Genomic DNA, 15,515 nt, shown 5'->3' on the forward strand with positions numbered 1-15,515 from the left:
CTTTTCGTCAGAAAAAAATATGGTGGTAGACTCGATTTTAAAAAGGATTATATTCCATTACTGGAAATGTATTTTTTGGATACAATCTAATTGCCTGTGTCTCAGACGTTTTTTTTTTTTCTAATGGAAAAGAAACTGTCTCCTTGCATTAGTTACCTGAGCAGAGTTGTTACAAGGTACTAGTCAATAAGTGCGGATTAAGGCTGTAGAAAACTGGCAGAAGTTGAACACGCTACCAGATCAATGCAGACTAAACAGGTCTTAAGGCCCCGTCACACACAACGACATCGCTAACGAGATCGTTGCTGAGTCACAATTTCTGTGACGTAGCAACGATCTCGCCAGCGATTTCGTTATGTGTGTCACCTACCAGCGATCAGGCCCCTGCTGTGAGATCGTTAGTCGTTGCAGAATGGTCCAGACCATTTTCTTCAAAGCGATGTCCTGCTCGGCAGTACGCATCACTGTGTTTGACGCTGTGTGACAGGGTCCCAATGACTGCCGAGATCGTTATACAGGTCGCTACTGCGACATGTATCGTTACTACGTCGTTGGTAAGGCCTGACTATGTGACATCTCACCAGCGACCTCCCAGTGACTTACTAGCGATCCTTATCAGGTCGTATCATTGTTGGGATCGCTGGTAAGTCGTTGTGTGTGACTGGGCCTTTAAGATGTTTAACCAAAGTTAAGAAATAATTGTCAAAGAACAAATTGAGGCTTTTTAAAACAGTCAATACAAACAACATGATATAACATCCAAAAATGTAATTTTAACTGACACTAAAAGGAGCTTTACACGCAGCAATATCGCTAGCGATATCGCTAGCGAGCGTACCCGCCCCCGTTGTTTGTGCGTCACGGGCAAATCACTGCCCGTGGCGCACAATATCATTAGGAACCGTCACACGGACTTACCTGCCTAGCGATGTCGCTGTGGCCGGCGAACCGCCTCCTTTCTAAGGGGGCGGTTCGTGCGGCATCACAGCGGCGTCACTAAGCAGCCGTCCAATAGAAATGGAGGGGTGGAGATGAGCAGCCATAACATCCCGCCCACCTCCTTCTTTCCTCATTGCCGGCGGCCGCAGGTAAGCTGTAGTTTGTTGTTCCCGAGGTGTCACACATAGCAATGGGTGCTGCCTCGGGAACAACGAACAACCTGCGTCCTCAACAATGAACGTTTTTTTTGAAAATGAACGACGTGTCAACGATGGACAATTTGGTGAGTATTTTCCATCGTTAATGGCCACTCGTTGGTGTCACACGCAACGACGTCGCTAACGATGCCGGATGTGTGTCACGGAATCCGTGAACCCGGCGATATATCGTTGCATGTAACGGGGCCTTTACTGAATCCCAACACACAGATTGACAGATACATTGTGAGGCTACGCAAGGAGGGAGTTCATACTCCACTATACATCTAATCCCTGTAGGCTACTAATTGCCTTTTAGCCATAAAGAAATAAAATGTACCAACAATATGAGGCCATTTTCCGTGTAAAGGCTGCAATTTATACGTTGCGGGTTTTTTTTCTGTTGCTTTGAACTGTCCAAAGTGGATGTGATTCCATGAAAACTGATGCCCGCTGTGAGTTTAAATATGCCAGTGATTTGTGTGTTTTTGGTGCATTTTTTCCCTGAATGTTTTTATGGCAAGCCTCAAAAAAATCCATACAAAAAAAGTGTAGAATCAAAGCTTTTTCATACTAAAAAAGCGCATTAAAATACGTTGCTTCAAATCTGCAAAAGTACCAGATAGGGGCGTAACGATCGCGGTTGCAGAGGTCGACACTGCGACCGGGCCCGCAGGGTTATAGGGGCCCGGCAGCCGCTCTGCAGAGCCGGCTGCCGGGCCTCTATGTGTAGTTCCACTATGTAGTGGCCGACTGCGCGACCGTTAGGGGGCCGGCCTGTGAGTCAGGGGGGCCCAGTGTCTGCAGGGGGGCAGAGGGGTCCCTGACCTGGAGAGGCCACCAGGCGTTCCTGACCTGCTGCAGAGGAGATGTGCTCCTGCACGGCAGACGGAAACCATCCCTACCAGGACCTGCGATGATGTTACGCCCATGTGACTGTGTGGGAGGAGACACAGGATGCCGGGGAGAAAGCAGGAGAAGATACTTCGAACACATGAGTGGTAATGAGAAAAGAGGGGACATGAGGGGAGGGGCTGCAGGATGAGTGGGATATGAGGGCTGCAGACTGTGACAGAAGCATGTGAAGGGTGCAGAGTGTTTGAGAGGGGTAAGTTGGGGTACGGACAGGGTGAGATATGTGGGTCAGGGTGTGTGTGTGATATGGGGGTGCAGGCTGTATAGGGAGCAGGGTGTGTGACATATGGGGGCAGGGGCATAACTACCGCAGTCGCAGGGGTCAGAAGAAGCTGAGAGGTACTTGTTTTTTTATTTTGCTGGCTGCATGACACATATAGGCCCGGGGAAGCTGCCTGCATGATACATGGAGGCCCTGGTGGGGCTGGCTGGCAGGCTGCATTACACATAGAAGCCCTGGGGGCTGGCTGCATGACACATGGAGGCCCTGGAGGGGCTGGCTGCATGACACATGGAGGCCCTGGGGGGGCTGGCTGCATGACACCTGGGGGGTGCTGGCTGCATGACACATGGAGGCCCTGGGGGGGCTGGCTGCATGACACATGGAGGCCCTGGGGGGGCCGGCTGCATGACACATGGAGGTCCTGGGGGCTGGCTGCATGACACATGGAGGCCCTGGGGGGGCTGGCTGCATGACACATGGAGGCCCTGGGGGGGCTGGCTGCATGACACATGGAGGCCCTGGGGGGGCTGGCTGCATGACACATGGAGGCCCTGGGGGGGATGGCTGCATGACACATGGAGGCCCTGGGGGGGCTGGCTGCATGACACCTGGGGGGAGCTGGCTGCATGACACATGGAGGCCCTGGGGGGGCTGGCTGCATGACACATGGAGGCCCTGGGTGGGCCAGCTGCATGACACATGGAGGTCCTGGGGAAGCTGGCTGCATGACACATGGAGGCCCTGGTGGGGCTGGCTGCATGACACATGGAGACCCTGGGGGGGCTGGCTGCATGACACATAGAGGCCCTGGGGGGGCTGGCTGCATGACGCATAGAGGCCCTGGGGGGGCTGGCTGCATGACGCATAGAGGCCCTGGGGGGGCTGGCTGCATGACACATATAGGCCCGGGGGAAGCTGGCTGCATTACACATGGAAGCCCTGGTGGGGCTGGCTGCATGACACCTGGTGGGGCTGGCTGCATGACACATGGAGGCCCTGGTGGGACTGGCTGCATAATACATGGAGGCCTGGGGGTGCTGGCTGCATGATACATGGAGGTCTATGGGACTGCATAATAAGCATGAAGAACACCTTATACATAGACTATAGCAGCGCATTATACATGGAGGTCTATGGGGCTGCATTATAATACATATAGGACTATGGGGGCTACATTATAATATATGGAGGACTATGGAGGCTACCTTACACATGGTCTGTGGGGGTGCATTATAAAGCATGGGGGACTGTGGTGCAGTATAAAATATGGAGAACTATGGGAAATGCATTATAATACATGGAGGACTATGGGGGTGCATTCTAATATATAAAGGGTTATGTGGGACCCTTTATACTATATGGAAGGCTATGTGGGGGCCATTATAGTATTTGGAGAACTATATATGAGGGAGGAAAAAGATACAAGTATGGGATGGGAATGTTTTGTGCTGAGGGAAAAGGGCTCTTTCCCATGCTCTGCTATACATCTCTCAGCACCCAGCTTTCCCATGCTCTGCTATACATCTCTCAGCACCCAGCTTTCCCATGCTCTGCTATACATCTCTCAGCACCCAGCTTTCCCATGATCTGCTATACATCTCTCAGCACCCAGCTGTCCCATGCTCTGATATGGGAAAGCTGGGTGCTGAGGGAAAGATGTATGACAGAGCATGGGAAAGCAGGGTGCTGATAGAGGGATTTTAGATCATGGGAAACCTGGGTGCTGTGGGTAAAAGCCAAGTGTCAGCATCATTATCCCGTACCCTAAGGGGCACTTTGCACACTGCGACATCGCAGGTGCGATGTCGGTGGGGTCAAATTGAAAATGACGCACTTCCGGCATCGCATGCGACATCGCAGTGTGTAAAGGCTGGATGATACGATTAACGAGCGCAAAAGCGTCGTAATCGTATCATCGGTGCAGCGTCGGCGTAATCCATGATTACGCTGACGCGACGGTCCGATGTTGTTCCTCGCTCCTGCGGCATCACACATCGCTGTGTGTGAAGTCGCAGGAGCGAGGAACGTCTCCTACCGGCCTCACTGCGGCTTCCGTAGGATATGCGGAAGGAAGGAGGTGGGCAGGATGTTTACATCCTGCTCATCTCCGCCCCTCCGCTCTGATTGACTGCCTGCCGTGTGACGTAGCAGTGATGCCGCACGACCCGCCCCCTTAACAAGGAGGCGGGTCGCCGGCCACAGGGACGTCGCACGGCAGGTGAGTGTGTGTGTGAAGCTGGCGTAGCGATAACTTTCGCTACGCCAGCTATCACCACATATCGCTGCTGCGACGGGGGCGGGCACTATCGCACTCGACATCGCAGCATCGGCCTGCGATGTCGTAGTGTGCAAAGCCCGCCTAAGTGTTGTGTACATGGAGGGGGGCCCCGGTCCAAAGTTTGCACCAGGGCCCATCAAACTCTAATTACGCCACTGGTACCAGATCAAATAAATTGAAAATCAGAAAACATTTTATTTGCATACGATAGTGAGGACACCTGCTGAAAACATGATATGATAAAAGATAGCAAAAAAAAAGCAGCAGTTACACTACATCTGATCCCAGGCAGCAAAAACGCTGAATTTTTTTCTAATTAATTTTATTTTTCTAGTGTTCAAACCAAAATATCTGCTTTGGTTATTGCTTTCTTGCTACATTTTTATGTATTTTCATTTTGCGTATTTGCAGCCTCACCATAGACGCCTATAGGGAGTCCCTATGGGGACACAAAATAAAACAAAAGTTTAACAGAGTCTTTAAAGGGAGTCTTCCCACCTGCTTGTTTTCTCACCATCTCCAGCCTCCCACCATCATTTAGGCCTCCTTCACAGGTCAGTGTAGAAAATGCACATGTTGCACAGTCTGTTTTGTACATCCGTGTGGTCATCCGTGTGTACGTGTGTGTCATCTGTGCGTCATGCATGTGTAATATCCATGTGATATCCGTGTGAACGGTACCAGAAAAAACTCATAATACTGAAATTAATGTTTTTTTATGTGTAGAAGATGTGTAAAGCCTGAAAAATTATAGATAGATAGCTTATTCAGCTATTTAGCAGAAATATTGATTTAAGAAAAAAAAAATGACATGGGTCCCCCCTCACTTTTGGGCCCCCTTGAGACTCTGCCCAGGCTCCACCCTAGCTCCGTCTCCATCCCTCAAACCTTCCACAGTCTCACCGCCACTCTTGGAAAAATGTATGTATATATATATACAGTTAGGTCCAGAAATATTTGGACAGTGACACAATTTTCGCGAGTTGGGCTCTGCATGCCACCACATTGGATTTGAAATGAAACCTCTACAACAGAATTCAAGTGCAGATTATAACGTTTAATTTGAAGGTTTGAACAAAAATATCTGATAGAAATTGTAGGAATTGTACACATTTCTTTACAAACACTCCACATTTTAGGAGGTCAAAAGTAATTGGACAAATAAACCAAACCCAAACAAAATATTTTTATTTTCAATATTTTGTTGCAAATCCTTTGGAGGCAATCACTGCCTTAAGTCTGGAACCCATGGACATCACCAAACGCTGGGTTTCCTCCTTCTTAATGCTTTGCCAGGCCTTTACAGCCACAGCCTTCAGGTCTTGCTTGTTTGTGGGTCTTTCCGTCTTAAGTCTGGATTTGAGCAAGTGAAATGCATGCTCAATTGGGTTAAGATCTGGTGATTGACTTGGCCATTGCAGAATGTTCCACTTTTTTGCACTCATGAACTCCTGGGTAGCTTTGGCTGTATGCTTGGGGTCATTGTCCATCTGTACTATGAAGCGCCGTCCGATCAACTTTGCAGCATTTGGCTGAATCTGGGCTGAAAGTATATCCCGGTACACTTCAGAATTCATCCGGCTACTCTTGTCTGCTGTTATGTCATCAATAAACACAAGTGACCCAGTGCCATTGAAAGCCATGCCTGCCCATGCCATCACGTTGCCTCCACCATGTTTTATGGAGGATGTGGTGTGCCTTGGATCATGTGCCGTTCCCTTTCTTCTCCAAACTTTTTTCTTCCCATCATTCTGGTACAGGTTGATCTTTGTCTCATCTGTCCATAGAATACTTTTCCAGAACTGAGCTGGCTTCATGAGGTGTTTTTCAGCAAATTTAACTCTGGCCTGTCTATTTTTGGAATTGATGAATGGTTTGCATCTAGATGTGAACCCTTTGTATTTACTTTCATGGAGTCTTCTCTTTACTGTTGACATAGAGACAGATACACCTACTTCACTGAGAGCGTTCTGGACTTCAGTTGATGTTGTGAACGGGTTCTTCTTCACCAAAGAAAGTATGCGGCGATCATCCACCACTGTTGTCATCCGTGGACGCCCAGGCCTTTTTGAGTTCCCAAGCTCACCAGTCAATTCCTTTTTTCTCAGAATGTACCCGACTGTTGATTTTGCTACTCCAAGCATGTCTGCTATCTCTCTGATGGTTTGTTTCTTTTTTTTCAGCCTCAGGATGTTCTGCTTCACCTCAATTGAGAGTTCCTTAGACCGCATGTTGTCTGGTCACAGCAACAGCTTCCAAATGCAAAACCACACACCTGTAATCAACCCCAGACCTTTTAACTACTTCATTGATTACAGGTTAATGAGGGAGACGCCTTCAGAGTTAATTGCAGCCCTTAGAGTCCCTTGTCCAATTACTTTTGGTCCCTTGAAAAAGAGGAGGCTATGCATTACAGAGCTATGATTCCTAAACCCTTTCTCCGATTTGGATGTGAAAACTCTCATATTGCAGCTGGGAGTGTGCATTTTCAGCCCACATTATATATATATATATATAATTGTATCTCTGAACATGTTTTTGTAAACAGCTAAAATAACAAAACTTGTGTCACTGTCCAAATATTTCTGGACCTAACTGTATATGTATATATACATACACATACTACAGTTCAAAGGCTTAGGGTCACCTAGATATTTCCTTATTTTTGAAAGAAAATAACATTTTTTTCAATTAAGCTAACATTAAATTAAACAGAAATACACTCTATACATTGTTAATGTGGTAAATGACTATTCTAGCTGCAGATGTCTGTTTTTTAATGCAATATCTACATAGGTGTATGCCCATTTCCATCAACCACCACTCCAGTGTTCTAATGGTACATTGTGTTTGCTAACTGTGTTAGAAGGCTAAAGGATGTTTAGAAATCCCTTGAAAACCCTTGTGCAAGTATGTTAGCACAGCTGAAAACAGTTTTGCTGATTAGAGTAGCTATAAAACTGACCTTCCTTTGAGCAAGTTGACAATTTGGAGTATTACATTTGTTGGCTCCATTAAACTTTCAAAATGGCCAGAAAAAGAGAACTTTCATGTGAAACTTGACAGTCTATTCTTGGTCTTAGAAATTAAGGATATTCCATGTAAGAAATTGCCAAGAAACTGAAAATTTCCCACACCGGTATGTACTACTCCTTTCAGAGAAGAGCACAAACAGGCTCTAACTAGAGTAGAAAGAGAAGTGGGAGGCCCCACTGCACAACTGAGCAACAAGACAAGTACATTAGAGTCTCTAGTTTGAGAAATCGACACCTTACAGGTCATCAACTGGCAGCTTCATTAAGTAATACCCGAAAAACATCAGTGTCAACGTCTGCAATGAAGAGGTGACTCCGGGATGCTGGCCTTCAGGGCAGAGTAGCAAAGAAAAAGCCATATCTGAGACTGGCTAATAAAAGTAAAAGATTAATATGGGCAAAATAACACAGACATGGGGCAGAGGAAGATTGAAAAAAAGTGTTATGGACAGATGAATCAAAGTTTAAGGTGTTTGGATCACACAGAAGAACATTTGTGAAACACAGAACAACTGAAAAGATGCTAGAAGAGTGCCTGACACCATCTATCAAGCATGGTGGAGGTAATGTGATGGTCTGGGGGGGGGGGGGGGGTTGGTGCTGGTAAAGTGATTTGTACAAGGTAAAAGGGATTTTGAATAAGGAAGGCTATGACTCCACTTTGCAATGCCATGCCATAGCCTGTGGACAGCGCTTGATTGGAGCCAATTTCATCCTACAACAGGACAATGACCCAAAGCACACTTCCAAATTATGCATAAACTATTTAGGGAAGAAGCAGGCAGCTGATATTCTATCTGTAAGGCCCGTTTCACATGTCAGTGAAAAACAATGACGTTTTTCACTGACGCACATGTCCCTCCGTGTGCCGTGAATTACGGCACACGTGGGTTGTCTGAGTGCAATCCGGGCTTCGTTCTCCGTGGCCTGTGATTGCACTTAGAGATTAACTCACCTGTGCCCGCTCCCGCTCTCCATGGTGCTGATCGCTCCCGCGGTGCAGCATCCGGCCGGCGCTTACCTCAGCAGCAGCTGCTTCCGGGTCGGCTGTGTCGTGCATCATGAATATGCGCGACAGTAATGAGTCGGCTCAGAAGCAGCAGGCTGCACGGGCTGCAGAGGACATCGCTGGAGCCGGGTGAGTAAAAATGATTTTTATTTTAAAAGCACGTTTTTTTCTGGCACGTGTTTCCCGGACCACACCACTGCGTGGTCCGTGGGACATCAGTGATGCCAGAAAAAAATGGACATGTTTCCGTGCGGCAATCACGGACACACGGGTACGCCGCATGGAGACACGTGCAGTGGCAAATCACTGATGTGTGAGCAGACCTGTTCATTATAATGGGTCTGCGTATGTCAGTGATTCTGGTACGTTTAAAAAAAAGCACAAACGTACCAGAATCACTGACGTGTGAAAGGGGCCTAATAGAGTGGCCAACCCAGTCTCTAAATGTCAACCCTATTGAGCTATTGTGGGAGTGAAATATCTCCAGATTACCTCAGCATATCAACAGCTGTAATTGCTGCAAAGGGAGCATTCTGGGATGAAAGCAAAGTTTGAAGGAGAAAATTATTTCAAGGAAAAATCATTATTTCTAACCTAGTCAATGTCTGGACTATATTTTCTATTCATTATGCAACTCATTTGCTAAAAGTATGATTTTTCATAAAAAAGATAAAATTGTCTGTGTGACCCCAAACTTTTGAACTGTAGTATATATATATATATATATATATATATATATATATATATATATATACACACACACATATAAATAGGCGCATCTCAATAAATTTGAATGTCATCAAAACATTACTTTATTTTAGTAATTCAATGCAAAAGGAGAAACGCATATATTGTATAGAGTCATTACAGAGTGATCTATTTCATGTGTTTATTTCTGTTAATGTAGATGATTGTGGCTTATAGCCAATGAAAATCCAAAAGTCATTATTTCAGAAAATTAGAATATTATATAAGCCCAACTGAAAAAAATATTTTAAACTCAGAAATGTTGGCGCCTACTGAAAAGTATGTACAGTAAATGCACTCAATAGCTGGTTGGGGCTCCTTTTGCATGAATTACTGCATCAATGCAGCGTGGCATGGAGGCGATCAGCCTGTGGCACTGCTGAGGTGTTATGGAAGCCCAGGTTGTTTTCATAGCAGCCTTCAGCTGTGTGCATTGTTGGGTCTGGTGTCTTTCATCTTCCTCTTGACAATACCCCATAGATTCTCTATGGGGTTTAGTTCAGGAGAGTTTTATGGCCAATCAAGTACAGTGATACTGTGGCTATTAAACCAGGCATTGGTACTTTTGGCAGTGTGGACAGGTGCCAAATCCTGCTGGAAAATGCAATTTCCATCTTCTAAAAGCTTGTTGGCAAAGGAAAGCATGAAGTGCTCTAAACTTTCCTGGTAGATGGCTGCACAGACTTTGGTCTTGATAAAACACAGTGGACCTACACTAGCAGATAACATGGCTCCTGAAACCATCACTGATTGTGGAAATGTCACACTAGACCTCAAGTAGCTTGGATTGTGGCCTCTCCACGCTTCCTCCAGACTCTGGGACCTTGATTTCCAAATGAAATGCAAAATTTACTTTCATCTGAAAACAACAGCTTGGAGCACTGAGAAATAGTCCAGTTCTTTGTCTCCTTGGCCCAGGAATGTGACACAAGGAATGTGACAGTTATAGCACATGTCCTGGATATGTCTTTGTGTGGTGGCTTTTGAAGCACTGACTCGAGCAGCAGTCTCACTCCTTGTGAATCTCCCCCAAATTTTTGAATGGCTTTTTTTTAACAATCCTATAAAGGCTTCGGTTATCCCAGTTACTTGTGCACCTTTTTCTACTACACTTTTTCATTTCACTCAACTTTCCATTAATATGCTTGGATACAGCACGCTGTGAACAGCCAGCTTCTTTCGCAATGACCTTTTGTGGCTTACCCTCCTTGTGGAGTGTGTAAATGACTGCCTTCTGGACATCTGTCATAGTTACTGTACATAGTTACTTAGGTTGAAAAAAAGACCTAGGTCCATCTAGTTCAACCTTCCTCCACCAGTTCTACATTTTGTCACTAAGTCATTTATAAATGACTTAGTGATTAAATGACTTTCTAATTGCTGTCAGGTCGTCAGTCTTCCTCATGATTGTGCAGCCTACTGAACCAGACTAAGGGACCAAATTTAAATGCTTAGGAAGCCTTTGCAGGTGTTTTTTGGTAATTATTCGAATTTTCTTAGATAAAGATTTTAGATTTTTCGTTGGCTGTAAGCCATAATCATCAACATTAACAGAAGTTAACACTTGAAGTAGAACACTCTGTTTATAATGACTATAATATGTACGTTTCTCTTTTTGTATTGAATTACTGAAATAATTTAACTTTTTGATGATATTCTAATTCATTGAGATGCACCTGTATGTATATATATATATACAGTGCCTACAAGTAGTATTCAACCCCCTGCAGATTTAGCAGGTTTACACATTCGGAATTAACTTGGCATTGTAACATTTGGACTGTAGATCAGCCTGGAAGTATGAAATGCACTGCAGCAAAAAAAGAATGTTATTTCTTTTTTTAAATTGAGAAAAGTTTATTCAGAGGGTCATTTATTATTCAACCCCTCAAACCACCAGAATTCTGTTTGGTTCCCCTAAAGTATTAAGAAGTATTTCAGGCACAAAGAACAATGAGCTTCACATGTTTGGATTAATTATCTCTTTTTAAAGCCTTTTCTGACTAATTAAGACCCTCCCCAAACTTGTGAACAGCACTCATACATGGTCAATATGGGAAAGACAAAGGAGCATTCCAAGGCCATCAGAGACAAGATCGTGGAGGGTCACAAGGCTGGCATGGGGTACAAAACCCTTTCCAAGGAGTTGGGCCTACCTGTCTCTACTGTTGGGAGCATCATCCGGAAGTAGAAGGCTTATGGAACTACTGTTAGCCTTCCACGGCCTGGACAGCCTTTGAACGTTTCCTCCCGTGCCGAGGCCAGGCTTGTCCGAAGAGTCAAGGCTAACCCAAGGACAACAAGGAAGGAGCTCCGGGAAGATCTCATGGCAGTGGGGACATTGGTTTCAGTCAATACCATAAATAACGTACTCCACCGCAATGGTCTCCATTCTAGACGAGCCCGTAAGGTACCTTTACTTTCAAAGCGTCATGTCAAGGCTTGTCTACAGTTTGCTCATGATCACTTGGAGGACTCTGAGACAGACTGGTTCAAGGTTCTCTGGTCTGATGAGACCAAGATCGAGATCTTTGGTGCCAACCACACACGTGACGTTTGGAGACTGGATGGCACTGCATACGACCCCAAGAATACCATCCCTACAGTCAAGCATGGTGGTGGCCTGGCCATCTGGTCCGCATCCATGGGAAGATGGATAGCACGGCCTACCTGGAGATTTTGGCCAAGAACCTCCGCTCCTCCATCAAGGATCTTAAGATGGGTCGTCATTTCATCTTCCAACAAGACAACGACCCAAAGCACACAGCCAAGAAAACCAAGGCCTGGTTCAAGAGGGAAAAAATCAAGGTGTTGCAGTGGCCTAGTCAGTCTCCTGACCTTAACCCAATTGAAAACTTGTGGAAGGAGCTCAAGATTAAAGTCCACATGAGACACCCAAAGAACCTAGATAACTTGGAGAAGATCTGTATGGAGGAGTGGACCAAGATAACTACAGAGACCTGTGCCGGCCTGATCAGGTCTTATAAAAGACGATTATTAGCTGTAATTGCAAACAAGGGTTATTCCACAAAATATTAAACCTAGGGGTTGAATAATAATTGACCCATACTTTTATGTTGAAAATTTATTAAAATTTAACTGAGCAACATAACTTGTTGGTTTGTAAGATTTATGCATCTGTTAATAAATCCTGCTCTTGTTTGAAATTTGCAGGCTCTAACTTATTTGCATCTTATCAAACCTGCTAAATCTGCAGGGGGTTGAATACTACTTGTAGGCACTGTATATATATATATATATATATATATATATATATATATATATATATATATATATGTATGTATACACACACACACACACACACACACACACACCACACACACATACACACACATACACACACACACACACACACACACACACACACACACACACAGTTGTGGCAAACAATGTTAGCACCCTTAAAGTTGTTTCATAAAATAAAGTATTTCCCTCAGAAAATTAGTAATACACCCTGTACACAATGCACCCTCTACACCACCCCTCTCCATAATATCTCTTACACACTGCCCCTATGTATAATAGTGCCCCTCTTTATAATATCTCTCCCACACACTGCCTCTCTGTATAATATAACCCCCCCACACACACTGCCCTTCTGTATGGTGTCCTTTACATAGGCTGCCCTCCTGTATACTGTTCCCCCACACAAGCTGCCCCTATTTATAATATCCTCCCACACACCGTGCCCCTCTGTATATTGCCCCCACACAGTACCCTGTTTAATATCCCCCATACACACACTGCCAATCTGTATAATATCCCCCCACACACACTGTTCCTCCGAACACTTTGTTAAGAAAAAAGTACTGGTCACCAAAGTGTAATAAATATAAATAAAAGAGGGCGTGCAAACAAAAACTATGTAAAAAATGAATTGTAACATGGAAGGATAAAAGCTGCATAGTTAAAATATGCACACCCAGCTACTTATATATAAACATGGCTTTTATGGATACAAAACATAAGGCTTGCAAAAACAAAGGTTAAAAACATGATTGACAAGAGAAAAAGTATGGATGAAATAAGGGGATGGACATAATAATCCTGTACATCTCCCCAAAGTATCAGGGCACTGATAATAGAATGCACACTAAGTATGTAAACAAGGCAGTGTCCACAGATAAATAATATAATCCCAAAAGACACGATACATGGCCATAGAGCCTCACCTTAAAGGTAATGTGGAGGTAATGTGGCAGTAAGTCAGTAGAGGGATGTTTTTGTCAGCCCTATATGTTTTGTATCAATAAAAGCCAAGTATATATATATACACACACTATATATATATATATGTATATATATATATAGATATATAAAAATATATATATACGCAGTATATATATGTAAAATGTCTCCCTCCTGGTATATTTCCCCATCCTGGGCCTCTCCTGATGTATATGTCTTCCTCTTGATATATATATATATATATATATGTATATATATATATATATATATATATATATGTGCTCTGCTTTGTATATATGTCCCCTTCCTTGTATATATGTCCCCTTACTGGTATGTATGTCCCCCTCCTGGTATATGGGTTCCCTCCTGGTCCCATCCTCATATATATCCCCATTTTTGTTTTTTGTCCCTTCCCTGGTATATATGTCCTCCTTCTGAGGCCCCTCCTGGTATATATGTCCACAGCCCAGTTTATTTGTCACTATCCTGTTACATATGTCCCAGCCTGGGCCCCTCCTGGTATATATAAATCTCTCTCCTGGGCATATTCTGATATATATGACCCCATCTTGGTTTCTGTCCCCTTCCAAGTATATATGTTCTCCTGCTGGTATGAATGTCCCCATTCTGGTATATATGTCCCCTTAGTGGTATATATGTCACCTTTCTGGGCCATTCCTGTTATGTATGCCCACTTCTAGTATAAATGTCTACCTCCTGGACCCATACTTGTATATATGTCCCCATCATTGTTTATTTGTCCCTTTCCTGGTATATATGTCTTCCTCCTGGCATGTATGTCCCCTTCCTAGATCTCTCCTGGTATATATGTCCCCATCTTTGTTTATTTGTTCCTTTCCTGATATATATGTCCTTCTCCTGGTATATGTGTCCATCCTGATTTCTGTCGTCCTCTTGGTATATATGTCGTCCTCCTGGTATGTATGTCCCCTTCCTGGGCCCCTCCTGGCATATTTGTTTGCCTTAAAAAGCAAAAAAAACAAACATTTTACTCACTCTCCATGGCTCCCACGTCGCACGGCATCTTCGCTGAGCCACAATTCATTTCAGCTGGATGGGCGCCTTCCAACGTACATCCAGCTGAAGCAAGACAGGGACTTGGGTTCGGCGGGCCCCCCCACCACCCCTGGTAATCGTCCCACTCATGTCTTCAACTCACAGAGTACTTACCTTTCCCTTCTGGCTGTTGTGTACTCGCCATCTCTGCAGCTTTGTTCCCTGCAGTGTGATGATGAGGCTGCAGAATGATGACCTCATCACACTGCTACACGCTGGGCCTGAGGATGGCACGCTGGTGCCCTGCTCTGCTCCACTGATCTTGCCTCCAGCACATGACTAATTTGCATGCGATGCCCCATTGAATGACATGGAGTAGAAAAGCGTTGCCACAGGGAAAAAGATTTCAGTCCCATAGCAAACAGACTGACCATATTTCAGCAAATTGTTTCACTTGCTCTCAAAAAAGTAGAATAGTTCAACCGTTCATCAAAACTGACTGTGCATGAGGCAATTCCTTTTAAGCCTAAGATCATTAGAGATGTTGCCCACGTGATTACTTTTTTGCCACTAACCCCAGTTACTGTAGAGAGGTTGTTCTCTATCCTTAAAATAATTAGGTCTGATTTGATGTCATGAATTGCTCAGAACAAATTCATAGACTGCATAAATGTTATTCAATAAGTTTTTGGTGAAAACTGTTTTTCCCCATTTACTGCATAGTGTAATGCATATTTAAGATTTATTAAAGTTTTCTGTGTTCTAAAGTTGTACTCCAATAAATATATTTTATGTTTTATCTAAATAGCTTGATTATTGTGTACCGCCCCTGCAGCAGTCGGACTGTTCGGATTCGGGGTTGCTGTGGCTCGAGGGTCTCTGGAACCGGGGGCTTGCGGTCACTCGAAAATAAACGGAGGTTATTTACAGGGGATTAGTATTCGTG

The sequence above is a fragment of the Anomaloglossus baeobatrachus genome, chromosome 1 (assembly GCF_048569485.1).
Source record: "Anomaloglossus baeobatrachus isolate aAnoBae1 chromosome 1, aAnoBae1.hap1, whole genome shotgun sequence".
NCBI classification, from domain to species: Eukaryota; Metazoa; Chordata; class Amphibia; order Anura; family Aromobatidae; genus Anomaloglossus; species Anomaloglossus baeobatrachus.